Source organism: Piliocolobus tephrosceles, chromosome 13, assembly GCF_002776525.5.
Source record: "Piliocolobus tephrosceles isolate RC106 chromosome 13, ASM277652v3, whole genome shotgun sequence".
Classification (NCBI taxonomy): Eukaryota; Metazoa; Chordata; class Mammalia; order Primates; family Cercopithecidae; genus Piliocolobus; species Piliocolobus tephrosceles.
This window is the reverse complement of record NC_045446.1, coordinates 92699724-92714025: the sequence shown is the minus strand read 5'-3', so window position 1 is coordinate 92714025 and position 14302 is coordinate 92699724.

Genomic DNA, 14302 nt, shown 5'->3' with positions numbered 1-14302 from the left:
GGAGCTGGGGAGTATAAGAATACACACGTATGTTTACTGCGGAACTATTCACAATAGCAAAGACTTGGAACCAACCCAAATGCCCATCAATGATAGACTGCATTAAGAAAATGTGGCACATATACACCATGGAATACTATGCAGCCATAAAAAAGGATGCGTTCATGTCATTTGTAGGGACATGGATGAAGCTGGAAACCATCATTCTCAGCAAACTATTGCAAGAACAAACCAAACATCACATGTTCTCACTCATAGGGGGGAATTGAACAATGAGAACACTTGGACACAGGAAGGGGAACATCACACACCAGGGCCTGCCGTGGGGTGCGGGGAGGAAGGAGGGATAGTATTAGGAGATATAGTAAATGACGAGTTAACGGGTGCAGCACACCAACATGGCACATGTATATATATGTAACAAACCTGCACGTTGTGCACATGTACCCTAGAACTTAAAGTATAATAATAATAATAATAATAATAATAATAATAATAATAATAAGTAGCTTTTTTTCTTTCCTCTCAAAAAGTCTGAGTGTTGGTGTAGAAACGAGTACTTGGCTGTCCCCCCAGGGACTTTCTAGTAGTGGGACTGTCAGGGAAACCTTGACTGAGAATATGACTGGAGAGTTTACCTACCAGGCGTAAACTTCCAGGCACTCTGTTTATTTTGGGCTTTTTCCAGTTTCTCTTCAGTCAGGGCCAGATCACCTTTCATTTTTAGGAAAACAAGTTGATGACTCCGTCAACCATTGTTGATCCGGCTATGCTGGGCCGTAGATTTGCTGGAGGTACTAAATTCGGGTAGGGCGCCTCGCATATCCTGCCTCTTGTCTGCTAGTCGCATCACAAGGATGTTTTCCCCGCGCAGACTCTTGCTGCTGTTGCTTTAGTTTTCACTGAGGTTAAGGTCAGCGTTCTTGCCTCCAAAGCTTGTGCATGTGTTTCATATTGTTTCCATTTTAGAATTCATTCAACTCGGACCATCCGTTTGAAGTCTGTTTCCCCTTTGAGGAAGAGGGTTTTTTCTTGGTCATCTTGAATTCGAAGAGTCGCCTCCCAGATGAGGCCGTGGTGATCCACCGCCAGCCCCACCAGGGAGGAAAGGAGAGGGGGCAGGTCGCCAGCGGAGCCGGATTCGTTGTAGCTCGCCCTGGCTCTTCCCCGGAGTCTGGCGCCCCTCCGCGGCCACGGGACTCTGTGAGCTCCTGCTTACTGCACCAGCTGCGCTCAAAGGAAGAACTACGTAGCTTATTCAGTCCCCTCTTGGTGATTGAATAAATACATTTATACATTAAATAAATGCAAAAACCAAAGAAATGAAATGTTAAAATAACAAAAACATTAATATGAAATAAGTGTAAATATTAAAAGAAAGTAATTTTATAACATTTGAATATACTTATGTATTATATTTAAAATTAAAATATATTTAAGATAAAAATAGTAAAATATAAATCAAATAAAATTGTGTGCATCAGTAGATTATTTACAGTATTCAGTGTATCAGTAGCTTATTTTTTAATATTTTGCTATGATATCCAATGCTACAATGAATATCCTCAAGCACACTTGCATATTGGATGGAAAGTCTAATCTTCAAAGACTGAGCAGAGATAGAGGAGCTGGAAAACTATTTGTTGGATTCTCCAACATGAGGGTCACTGATGCTCTTTACAACAGCAGTGTTGGTGAAGTGACAGAGCTGAATTCTGATTGAAGCTGGTAGAAAAGTTAGCAAGTTAGGGTGCTTTTGGCTATAGGTAGCAGAAAATCTCAACTGATTTAAAAATAAGGAATTTTCCGGTTCATATTACTTAAAAGCACAGCACTAAGGCACGTTTTAGTTTCGGCATCATCAGAGTTCTGGTTCCATCACTTTGCTGTTATCTTGATTCTGTCCTTGTGTCAGTTTTACCTTGAGGCTAGCCTTCCTCATGGCAGCAACACAGCTATGTCGTTTAGTGTCCAGGCAACACACCTTCTTAAATCACCATCTTCAAACATGAAAGGATAGTTCTGAGTTTGGACTGTCCTCCTCTTTGGACCATCCCTTACCACATGGTCATCCTAGACCAATCACCATGGCAAGGAGGATCAGTCGATTTCACTGCAGTCATGTTTTTGTTATACAGTGAGGTGAAGGAAAGACATTGAGTCACCAATCTCTGTCCATCTACTACAAAGAGAAACTGGAATGCGAGAAAGTCGAAATAACAGATGCAAATAATTCTTAGGAGACATTGTGCTGAGAAGGAGGTGGAAAATATTTTCTCTGTGCTATCAGACCTGATTCATAGTTCTTATGCATGTCTTAACTGTTAGGCTGGTGGTTGATCACAATAATGCAGAAATATAAGTTTAGAGTAATTCAGTAGCATTGTCATAATCGCATAGTAAGTACATAGCCAGGATCCAATTTCATATCCTTCTAGATTCAAAGATCATGTTCTTATTTTGTCTAGGAACCCAGACAGTAAATCAGCCTGGCTGCATTAACTTTTTAGTTGTGACTCCATTCTGAACTAGGGGTTCTGCAGTGTCATACCGCATGACCACACTGGGGCTGGTTCTTCCACAGTTCTTTAGTTTAATATCCCCACAGCCCAAGGGCCACGGTTCTCTTGAGTCTGATATCTAGACCTGCTAAGTTTCTGTGTGCTGTCCTAAATTGTAATGAAAAATGGAGAACTTCACACCAGCTACTCGTGAATTTCCCCAAGCAGTCTTGTTCCAGAAATGTTTGTTTGTTCCAGGTATGTATTTTTGTGCTGACAAGCCTGTCACCTGAATTTGACACCAACCAGAGGCTAAGCCCCAGGGACCAGACATGTAGCCCATGTCAGGACAAGAACAGTCCTAATGGTGACTGATGCTGAATCCCAGAATGATATTTGATAGCTGGCTCAATTCCTCTTGCTTCAGGCAGGTTTATTGGAGTACGTTTGCATTTACAGAAAATCATGCAGTGACACTAGACTGGGGGAGGGACATTAGACTGGGGGCAGGGGAGGAAGGAGAAGCTGGGAATCTGGTTTGGACTCAGCAATAAACCAACAGAAATATGGGTTTGACACAAATGAGAACATAAAAGATAAAGTACAGAATCTCATCAGTTAGTGAGCAGATGGGTTATAATGGCAGAAGCATTTAAGAAGCCTATTATCACAAATCAAGCAATACGGAGATTAGCCGTGATCCTATTGTGTGAAGGAGCACAGTGGGAAGAGCGCACTGAAGCTACTCAGATCTGGCAGGAATAACTTGTGAAAACAGTTTTCTGTAAAATTGAAAAAGTTGGCAGGGCTTAACTATGAGAAAGTGTCCAACTTGCTAACCTGGGATTTGGGTAGAATCATTCTGGAAGCTGCACAAACATCCTTTGCCTTGATTTACAATCACTGATAATAATCTGTGTGTAAAACTTTAGTGGCTGTAGTGGACCTAAAATAGTAATTATCTTTTCTTTGGTTGGGAGCAAGTTAGCTACTTCTGGAAGGAATATATGTATGTACATTTTATATAATGTATATTATACATATGTATGTAATGTATATTGTACATAATATATTATATTATACAATGTAATCTAATATATGAAAATCTATTACATTATGCATAATGTATATTATACATAATGTACATAATGTATATTATGCACAATGTACATAATGCTTACTATACAATGTATATGATATATAATGTAAATATACTATATAACATTTATGTATATTACATATTTATACAATGTAGATCATATATAATGTATGTTATGTATAATACATATTTAATAGAGAGAGAATGAATACAAGTGAGACTTTTGTTAAAGGAATGTTATTATGCTGTGTTATGTTTTGTAGTCACTGCTATTTTGAATGTTTTCTGTTTTTAAGATGTTTGAAAAGTGTATGAGAATTTGAGTTAAGTGAGTCAATTGATTGATTTATTAGATTACTAAGCATTACTTAAGTGTTTAGAAGTATCTAACTTGTTGGGTTTTAAGTCTGCATAATAGATTTGCATTATCTGAAAAAATTAGCTACATTAAAAGTGTAATTATGATTTGAAGTGTTGATGAAAATATTACTTAGGAATTCAAATAGCTTTAAAAGATTAAGGATAATTTATTATTTTTACTGTACAAATCAATAAATATTAATCAAAGCTAGTGAAAATGATTGTACTTTTTTATACAAATACACTAGATTAATAAACAGAATGACAAGATTAGAAAGCTGAACTTAAAATATTAAGAACACTTAGGATTTAGCTCTTTAATAAATGGAATATTATTATAATAAAAGTAAAACTCTAAGTATTAATAGGCATGCAAGAAAAGGCCCCCTTAGACATTAGCAAACCCAACTGAAAGGCTAACGTATATTACTATTGCTATCTTAGCACAGAAGGGAAACAAATATTTTATATATACTATCTCATTTAATTCTCACCTATGAAGAAGATATTATTAAACTATTTTACAAATATAGGGATTTTTAGAGAGATTGCACAACATCCTCAAGGTCATATAGATAGTAAATAGCAGAACCAGAGATCTAATCCATCTTGTCTGACACCAAGCTTATGTTACATCCACTTGGCTGCCTCTCTATTCTTTAAGTTAACATGAATTAACCTGTGATATGGTTTGGCTGTATCCCCACCCAAATCTCATCTTGAGTTGTTGCTCCCATAATCCACATGTATCATGGAAAGGACCTGTTGGGAGGTAATTGAATCATGGGGGTGAGTTTTTCCCGTGTTGTTCACATGACAGTGAGTAAGGCTCACAAGATCTGATGGTTTTGTAAAGAGCAATTCCCCTATGCATGCTCTCTTGCCTGCCACCAGGTAACATGTGCCTTTGCTCCTCCTTTGCCTTCTGCCATGATTGTGAGGCCTCATCAGTCATGTGGAACTGTGAGTCTATCAAACCTCTTTCCTTTATAAATTACCCAGTCTTGGGTATGTCTTTATTAGCAGTGTGAGAACAGACTAATACAGTAAATTGGTATCAGTAGAGAGGGGTGCTACTGTAAATACACCCGAAAAGTGACTTTGGAACTGGGTAACAGGCTAGGTTGGTACAGCTTGGAGGGCTCAGAAGATATGAAAATGTGGGAAAGTTTGAAACTTCCTAGAGACTTGGAGGGCTCAGAAAACAGGAAGATGTGGGAAGTTTGGAACTTCCTAGGGACTTGTTGAATGGCTTTGACCAAAATGCTGACAGTGATTTGGACAAAAAGATCCATGCTGAGGTTGTCTCAGAGAGAGATAAGGAGCTTGTTGGGAACTGGAGTAAAGGTCACTCTTGCTATGCAAAGAGACTGGTGGCATTTTGCCCTTGCCCTAGAGGTGTGTGGAATTTTGAACTTAAGAGAGATGATTTAAGGTATCTAGGGGAATAAATTTCTAAGTGGCTAAGCACTCAAGAGGTGATGGAATATCAAAGTTTTGAAACTTTGCATCCTGACAATGAGATAGGAAAGAAAAACCTTTTTTTCTGAGGAGAAATTCGAACCTGTTGCAGAAACTTACATAAAACAAGGAGCCAAATGTTAATCACCAAGACAATGGGGAAAGTGTCTCCAGGGCATGTCAGAGACCTTCATGGCAGCCCTTCCCATCACAAGACCAGAGGCCTAGGAGGGAAAAATGGTTTTGTGGGCCAGGGCCAGGACCCCCCTTTGCTGTGCACAGCCTTGGGACTTGGTGCCCTGCGTCCCACTCCAGCTGTGGCTAAAAAGGGCCAACATACAACTCAGGCAATTGCTTCAGAGGGTGCAAACCCCAAGCCTTGGCAGCTTCCACATAGTGTTGGGCCTGTGGGTACAGAGAAGTCAAGAACTGAAATTTGGGAATCTCTGCCTAGATTTCAGAAGATGCATGGAAATGCCTGGATGTCCAGGCAAGAAGTTTGCTGCAGGGGTGGAGCCCTCATGGAGAAACTCTGCTAGGGCAGTGTGGAAGTGAAATGTGGGGTTGGAGCACCCACACAGAGTCCCCACTGGGCCACTGCCTAGTGGAGCTGTCAGAAGAGGCCTAGTGGAGCTGTCAGAAGAGGCCCACTGTCTTGCAGACCCCAGAACGGTAGATCCAATGACAGCTTGCACCACGCACCTGGAAAAGTCACACTCAATGCCAGCCCATGAAAGCAGCCAAAATGGGGGCTATACCCTGCAAAGCCATGCGGGCAGAGCTGCCCAAGGCTGTGGAGTCCACCTCTTGCATCAGCATGACCTGGATGTGAGACATGGAGTCAAAGGAGATCATTTTGTAACTTTAAGTTTTAATGACTGCCCTGTTGGATTTCGGACTTTCCAGGGCCTGTAGCCCCTTTGTTTTGGCCAATTTTTCCCATTTAAAACAAGCATATTTACCCAATGCCTGGTACCCCCATTGTATCTGGGAAGTAACTAACTTGCTTTTGGCAGAAGGGACTTGCCTGTCTCAGATGAGACTTTGGACTGTGGACTTTTGAGTTAATGCTGAAATGAGTTAAGACTTTGGGGGACTGTTGGGAAGGCATGATTGGTTTTGAAATGTGAGGACATGAGATTTGGGAGGGGTTGGGGGTGGAATGATACACTTTGGCTGCATCCCCACCCAAATCTCAACTTGAATTGTATCTCCCATAATCCACACATGTTGTGAGAGGTAATTGAATCATGGAGGTGAGTTTTTCCCATGCTATTCTCATGACAGTGCATAAGTCTCATGAGATCTGATGGTTTTATAAAGAGTAGTTCCCTTACACATGCCCTCTTGCTTTCCACCATGTAAGACATGCCTTTGCCCCTCCTTTGCCCTCTGCCATGATTGTAAGGCCTCCTCAGTCATGTGGAATGGTGAGTCCATTAAAACTCTTTCCTTTACAAATTTCCCAGTCTTGGGTATGTCTTTATTAGCAGCATAAGAATGAACTAATACAGCCTATAAATATGATTAACAGCAAAAGAGATATAGCAAAGAACAGCCTGACTGACATAATAGGGCAAGAGTTGGTACAGAGAAACAGCTGGAATAGAGGAAGTGGTTAGTTCTTTGTAGCAGGTTGAGTCAAAGGGGTAAGTTTAGGTGACCTAGGAATAGATGTATAATACAGGCATTCAGAAGTGGAATGTTCATAATTTTGATAAGATCCTGTAAGTACCATTTTATATTGTTTTTCTATTAATAAAATAAATCTTAAGCCTGGTAATGAAATATCTCATATGCACCCAAGGGCCTATTTCTAGGTAATGTAGCCATTTCATAATTCAAAAATAGCTGATAATTTATCAATTAGGAAATGTCCATTACAAAATCACTGCAAAATCTTATGCCACAGGAGAAGCTTGAGTGATTCAAAAGAGTACTGTGTAGGACCTCTACACTCCTGTAACAACATGTGGTATCTGAGACCACAAATGGATTCTTAAAGACATAGAAATATTTTATGCATCTGCTGCAGAATATTGAACCAATATCCCTAACAAATTTATCTGAAATGACAATTTAATCTTCAATTTTTCTGTGTGTGAACTTCCTTTGAATTTATTATCTCTCAAGTCTTAAAGTGTTACCCTTTGACTGTCAGGTAGATGAAGTAGTCTTCTTCTCAATGTTCTGAGCCCACATCAGTCTTGTGCAAATTATATCCTTGTGAATCAGTGATCAACTTACGAAAAGAGTCATAACCATGAGACTATAGTTCACAGAAATTTAGGTCAAAATCCTGCTCTGCTAAGAAAGGACAAAAATGCTTTCTACCTTTTGGGAGCTCACAATTTGGGAATTATACCACTGATATGGAGATACATAAAGAGCAGACAGGTTAGGAGATATTAATTTGCTTTTTCATTCATCCATTCTTTTGGCAATATTCACTAAGCACTCATTATGTGCCAAGCACACTTCTAAGAGCTTTGATAAGTCAGTGTATTAGTTTGTATTCATGCTGCTGATAAAGACATACCCAAGACTGGGCAATTTACAAAAGAAAGAGGTTTAATGGACTTACAGTTTCACATGACTGAGGAGACCTCACAATCATGGCAGAAGGTTAGGAGGAGCAGTCATGTCTCACATGGATGGCAGCAGGCAAAGAGAGCTTGTGCAGGGAAACTCCCCTTTTTAAAACAATCAGATCTTGTGAGACTTATTCACTAGCATGAGAATAGCACAAGAAAGACCTGCCCCCATGATTCAATTACCTCCCACTGGGTCCCTTCCATAACATGTGGGAATTCAAGATGAGATTTGTCAGGGAAACACAGCCAAACCATATCAATCAGTGAAAAAGAAGATTTTTGGTTTCTTAGAACTTGCATTCAAAGAAGAGAGACAGATAGTAGCAAATAAATACATTATGTCATACATTAGAAAGAGATAAGTACTTTGGAAAATAGAAAAATTCAATATTGAATTAGAAAACATCTGCAATATAAGTTCATATTTTACCACTCTTCCTTTGTACTAGAATGCAACATCACAATCGTTAATGGAATAAAGCAGGATCGCATAAATTATATATCATCTATATAACCTATATGGATTGCATGTCTTTAATTTATAAGTATAGGTTGCTGCTTGTTGATATTTGTGAGAGTCAACAGTAGGAATTATAATATATACATTTATATACATGTATCCAATGTTTATACATGTGATGTGCTGGTAAGACGGAAGTTTGGGACAGAAAAGTGTGAACCCTTCATAGATCCTCCTAGGATGTGCAGGTGATGAGTGGAGGACTGTGTAAGCTTATTTCCTTTCTCAAGGAAGGAAATGAGGGAGAAGTGATTGGAAAAGAGAAAGGATTAAGATGGCAAAATACAGAATGACATTAGGAAACTAATCTAGATTGATCATGTAGGAAGTGGGCAGGTGTATGTGACACCTCATACAGGAGAGCTCCGGCTGGCATCTGGCACAATCATGGCAGAAGGCAAGGAGGAGCAGTCATGTCTTACATGGATGGCAGCAGGCAAAGAGAGCTTGTGCAGGGAAATCCCTTTTTAAGACCCTTCTCACCCCTCTGGGATGAAGTTTCCAGAGGAAAGAGCGGGGAAGAGAGTGGTGTCTGGGGAAAATATTCAGAGACCCCAGGTTGAGACCAGAGAATCTGCAGGAGGGTCTTCATTCCTCAAGGATTAGAGGCTGAGAGGGCTTCAGTCAGTCTAACTAAGAAGCAAGACCAGGCTTAACTTTAAGCAAGGAAAGGGATACTTGAGGTTGCTTGATTTGTGTCCATCTCATTAATTCATTGATGTATTCATTCCTTAAACAGGACAATTACAGAATGTCTGTGATTGCCAGGCACTGTGCTACAGATAAAAGATATATTCAGACAAGATTCCTGCTTATACTTTAGTGGGAGAGACAGAAAAGTGAACAGGCAAGCAGGATACAGGATAAGAGTACTGTTTAGTGCAGGAACACAGAGCTGGGGAAACACATAGCAACCAACCAGGCTTGGGAGATCAGGGAAGGATTTTCGAAAAGGTACATTTAAGCTGAGACCCAAAGGGCAAATGCTTAGTAAGTCAAGGAAAGGAGGGGTGGTATCTCTTCCAAATAGATGGTATAGGATGTAAAAGCCAAGAAGGGAGAGAAAACCTGACTTTTTATCTACTTCAACTCCTTATCAGGTATCAAAGCCCTTCATAATTCCAGCCCTAGTTACTGCTCCATCTAATCTTTTATTATCTCCTACCGCAAATACTACACTCCAGTCATTCTGAACCACTTGAAGTTCCCTATATGTACCAAGCTCTCTTCTTTCTCCAGCCCTCAAGGTCACTGTACCCACTGCCTGGAATATTGTGAATGATATGTTTGTTATGCATGCCCATTTGTTTTTCCTTCTCAGACATGTCCTCCAAAGTCCCCATGGATGTGGCAGACCTAGGCAATAATGCTTGTACCAGCAATCTCACCACTGTCACTCTAGTTGAGTGGATTAGAGATGAACACAAGAATAAAGCAGAGCCTGTCAGGTGCTCTCTCCCAGAATTAGATATGATAGACCCAGAACACATGTCCATGATTGAATTCATAAGATGACCTAGGATTGGAATCAGAAATAGAACCATAGCAAGTCCTAGTCACATACAGACTGATGTTACTGAGGGGGAGCATCACTTTGAAGGGGACTACAGAAAGAAAAAATGGCAAACATTCAGGTTAAGTCTATGTAAGAAAAAGAGAGAAACACAGAGAAAGCAGAGGGATGGGGGAGAGAATGAAAAAGACACAGACTGAGCTTGTAATCTTTCCATTTCTCAAGAAGGCTGTCCTGAGACTAGATTCCATGAGAATCCCCAAGTTCCTTACTATAAATCCCCTGTAAATGATCTCCCAACAAAAAGATTTTAGGCTTACACGTAAATTAAAAGTGGGTTGGCAAGCTACAGACCTTCAGAGGATATGCAGAATTGGTGGTGGGGGTCCCTGGAGGGCACCGTAACATACCATGTCAAAGTGAAGCCAGTACTTGAGGAGAGGGAAAAATCAGCTGATTACCTGCCATCTGTATTAAACTGAGTCCTGGAACCCAAGCCATGGGCTTCCTGAGGGTGAAGTTTTAAGGTCTTTGGATAAAAAGTAAATGTATTTGAAGGTGTTGGTTATTCCTCATTATCTAAAGTCTATAATGAAAGGAACATGTTATAATCCAGATTTCCTTATAGAAAATAAGTAAATAAGTAAAATAAGTCAAAACTCTAAAGAAGGCCTGAGACTTAGAGGCAAGATGGCAGAATAAGAATAACTCTGGTCTGCAGCTCCTAGCGAGACCAATGCAGAAGGTGGGTGATTTCTGCATTTCCAGCTGAGGTACGCGGTTCATATCACCGGGACTGGTTAGACAATGGACGCAGGCCACGGAGGGTGAGCAGAAGCAGGGTGGGGCATCGCCTCACCTGGGAAGCACAAGGGGTTGGGGAACTCCCTCCCCTAGCCAAGGGAAGCTGTGAGGGACTGTGCCATGAGGAAAGGTGCACTCCAGAGCAGATACTATGCTTTTCCAGGGTCTTTGTAAACCACAGACCAGGAGATTCCTCAAGTGCCTATACCAGCCAGACAGAACCATGCACTCCTCTGAAAAGCGAGCTGAAGCCAAACAGCTGAGTTGTCTTCTCAGCAGATCCCACCCCCACAGAGCCCAACAAGCTAAGACCCACTGGTTTGAAATTCTCACTGCAGCACAGTAGTCTGAAGTTGACCTGGGACACTAAAGCTTGGTGCAGGGAGGGGCGTCCACCATTACTGAGGCTCCAGTAGGCTGTTTTCCCCTCACAGTGTAAACAAAGCCACCAGGAAGTTTGAACTGGTTGCGAACCAGCGCGGCAAAGCCACTGTAGCCAGACTGCCTCTCTAGATTCCTCCTCTCTGGGCAGGGCATCTCTGAAAGAAAGGCAGAAGCCCCAGTCAGGGGCTTACAGATTAAAACTCTCATCTCCCTGGGACAGAGTACCTGGGGGAAAGAGCAGCTGTGGGCACAGCTTCAGCAAACTTAAACATTCCTGCCTGTCAGCTCTGAAGAGAGCAGCAGATCTCCCAGCACAGTGCTTGAGCTCTGCTAAGAGACAAACTGCCTCTTTAAGTGGGTCCCTCACTTTCATGCCTCCTGACTGAGAGTCATCTCCCAGCAGGGGTCAACAGATACCTCATAGAGGAGAGCTCCAGCTGGTATCTGGCAGGTGCTACTCTGTGACAAAGCTTCCAGAGGAAGGAGCAGACAGCAATCTTTGCTGTTCTGCAGCCTCTGCTGGTGATACCCAGGCAAACAGTGTCTGGAGTGGACCTCCAGCAAACTCCAGCAGACCTGCAGAAGAGAGCCCTCAACGTCAGAAGAAAAACTAACAAACAAACCGATAGCATCAACATCAACAAAAAGGACACCCACATAAAGACCCCATCCAAAGGTCACCAAGATCAAAGACCAAAGGTAGATAAATCCAAGAAGATGAGGAAAAGCCAGCACAAAAAGGCTGAAAATTCCAAAAACCAGAATGCTTCTTCTCCTCCAAAGGATCATAACTCCTCGCTAGCAAGGGAACAAAACTGGATGGAGAATGAGTTTGAAGAACTGACAGAAGTAGGCTTCAGAAGGTGGGTAATAACAAACTCCTGCAAGCTAAAGAAGCACGTTCCAACCCAATGCAAGGAAGCTAAGAACCTTGATAAAAGGTTACAGGAACTGCTAACTAGAATAACCAGTTTAGAGAAGAACATAAATGACCTGACGGAGCTGAAAAACACAGCACGAGAACTTTGCAAGGCATGCACAAGTATCAATAGCTGAATCAATCAAGTGGAAGAAAGGATACCAGAGATTGAAGGTCAACTTAATGAAATACAACATGAAGATAAGATTAGAGAAAAAAGAATGAAAAGGAATGAACAAAGCCTCCAAGAAATATGAGATATGTGAAAAGACCAAATCTATGTTTGATTGGTGTATGTGAAAGTGATGGGGAGAATGGAATCAAGTTGGAAAACACACTTCATGATATTATCCAGGGGAACTTCCTCAACCTGGTAAGACAGGCCAACGTTCAAATTCAAGAAATACAGAGAACACTACAAAGATACTGCCTAAGAAGAGCAACCCCAAGACACATAATCATCAGATTCACCAAGGTTGAAATAGAAGAAAAAATGTTAAGGGCAGCCAGAGAAAAAGGTCAGGTTACCCACAAAGGGAAGCCCATTATACTAACAGTGGATCTCTCTGCAAAAACCCTACAAGCTAGAAGAGAATGGGGGCCAATACTCCACATTCTTAAAGAAAAGAATTTTCAACCCAGAATTTCATATCCAGCCAAACTAAGCTTCATAAGTGAAGGATAAATAAAATCCTTTACAGACAAGCAAATACTTAGGGATTTTGTCACCACCAGGCCTGCCCTACACCAGGCCTGCCCTACAAGAGCTCCTGAAGGAAGTACTAAATATAGAAAGGAAAAACCAGTACCAACCACTGCAACAGCATACCAAAATGTAAAGACCATAGACACTATGAAGAAACTGCATCAACTAATGGGCAAAACAACCAGCTAGTATCATAATGACAGGATCAAATTCACACATAACAATAGTAACCTTAAATATAAATGGGCTAAATGCCCCAATTAAAAGACACAGACTGGCAAATAAGATAAAGAGTCAACCCACTGGTGTGCTGTATTCAGGAGATCCATCTCACATGCAAATACACACATAGGCTCAAAATAAAGGAATAAAGGAATATTTACCAAGTAAATGGAAAGTAAAAAAAAAAAAAAAAAAAAAGTAGGGTTGCAATCCTAGTCTCTGATAAAGCAGACTTTAAACTAACAAAGATCAGAAAAGACAAACAAGGGCATTACATAATGGTAAAGGGATTAATACAACAAGAAGAACTAACTATGCTAAATATATATGCACCCAATACAGGAGCACTCAGATTCATAAAGCAAGTTCTTAGAGACCCACAAAGAGACTTAGACTTCCACACAATAATAGTGGGACAATTTAACAGCCCACTGTCAATATTAGATCAATGAGGCAGAAAATTAACAAGGATATTCAGGACTTGAGTTCAGCTCTGGACCAAGTGGACCTAATGGACATATACAGAACTTTCCACCCCAAATCAACAGAATATACATTCTTCTCAGCACCACATAGCACTTTTTCTAAAACTGACCACATAATTAGAAGTAAAACACTCCTCAGCAAATGCAAAAGAATGGAAATCATAACAAATAGTCTCTCAGACCACAATGCAATCAAATTAGAACTCAGGATTAAGAAACTCACTCAAAACCACACAACTACATGGAAACTGAACAACCTGTTCCTGAATGACTACTGGGTAAATAATGAAATTAAGGCAGAAATAAATAAGTTATTTGAAACGAATGAGAAAAAAAGACACAATGTACCAGAATCTCTGGAACACAGCTAAAGCAGTGTTAAGACGGAAATTTATAGCACTAAGTACCCACAGGAGAAAACCAGAAAGATCTAAAATGACACCCTAACATCACAATTAAAAGAAGTAGAGAAGCAAGAGCAAACAAATTCAAAAGTTAGCAGAAGACAATAAATAACTAAGATCAGAGCAGACCTGAAGGAGATCGACACACAAAAAAAAACCCTTCAAAAAATCAAAGAATCCAGGAGCTGGTTTTTTGAAACGATTAACAAAAGAGATAGACCACTAAACAGACTAATAAAGAAGAAAAGAGAAGAATCAAATAGGCACAATAAAAAATGATAAAGGGGAAATACCACTGATCCCACAGAAATTCAGCTACCATCAGAGAAT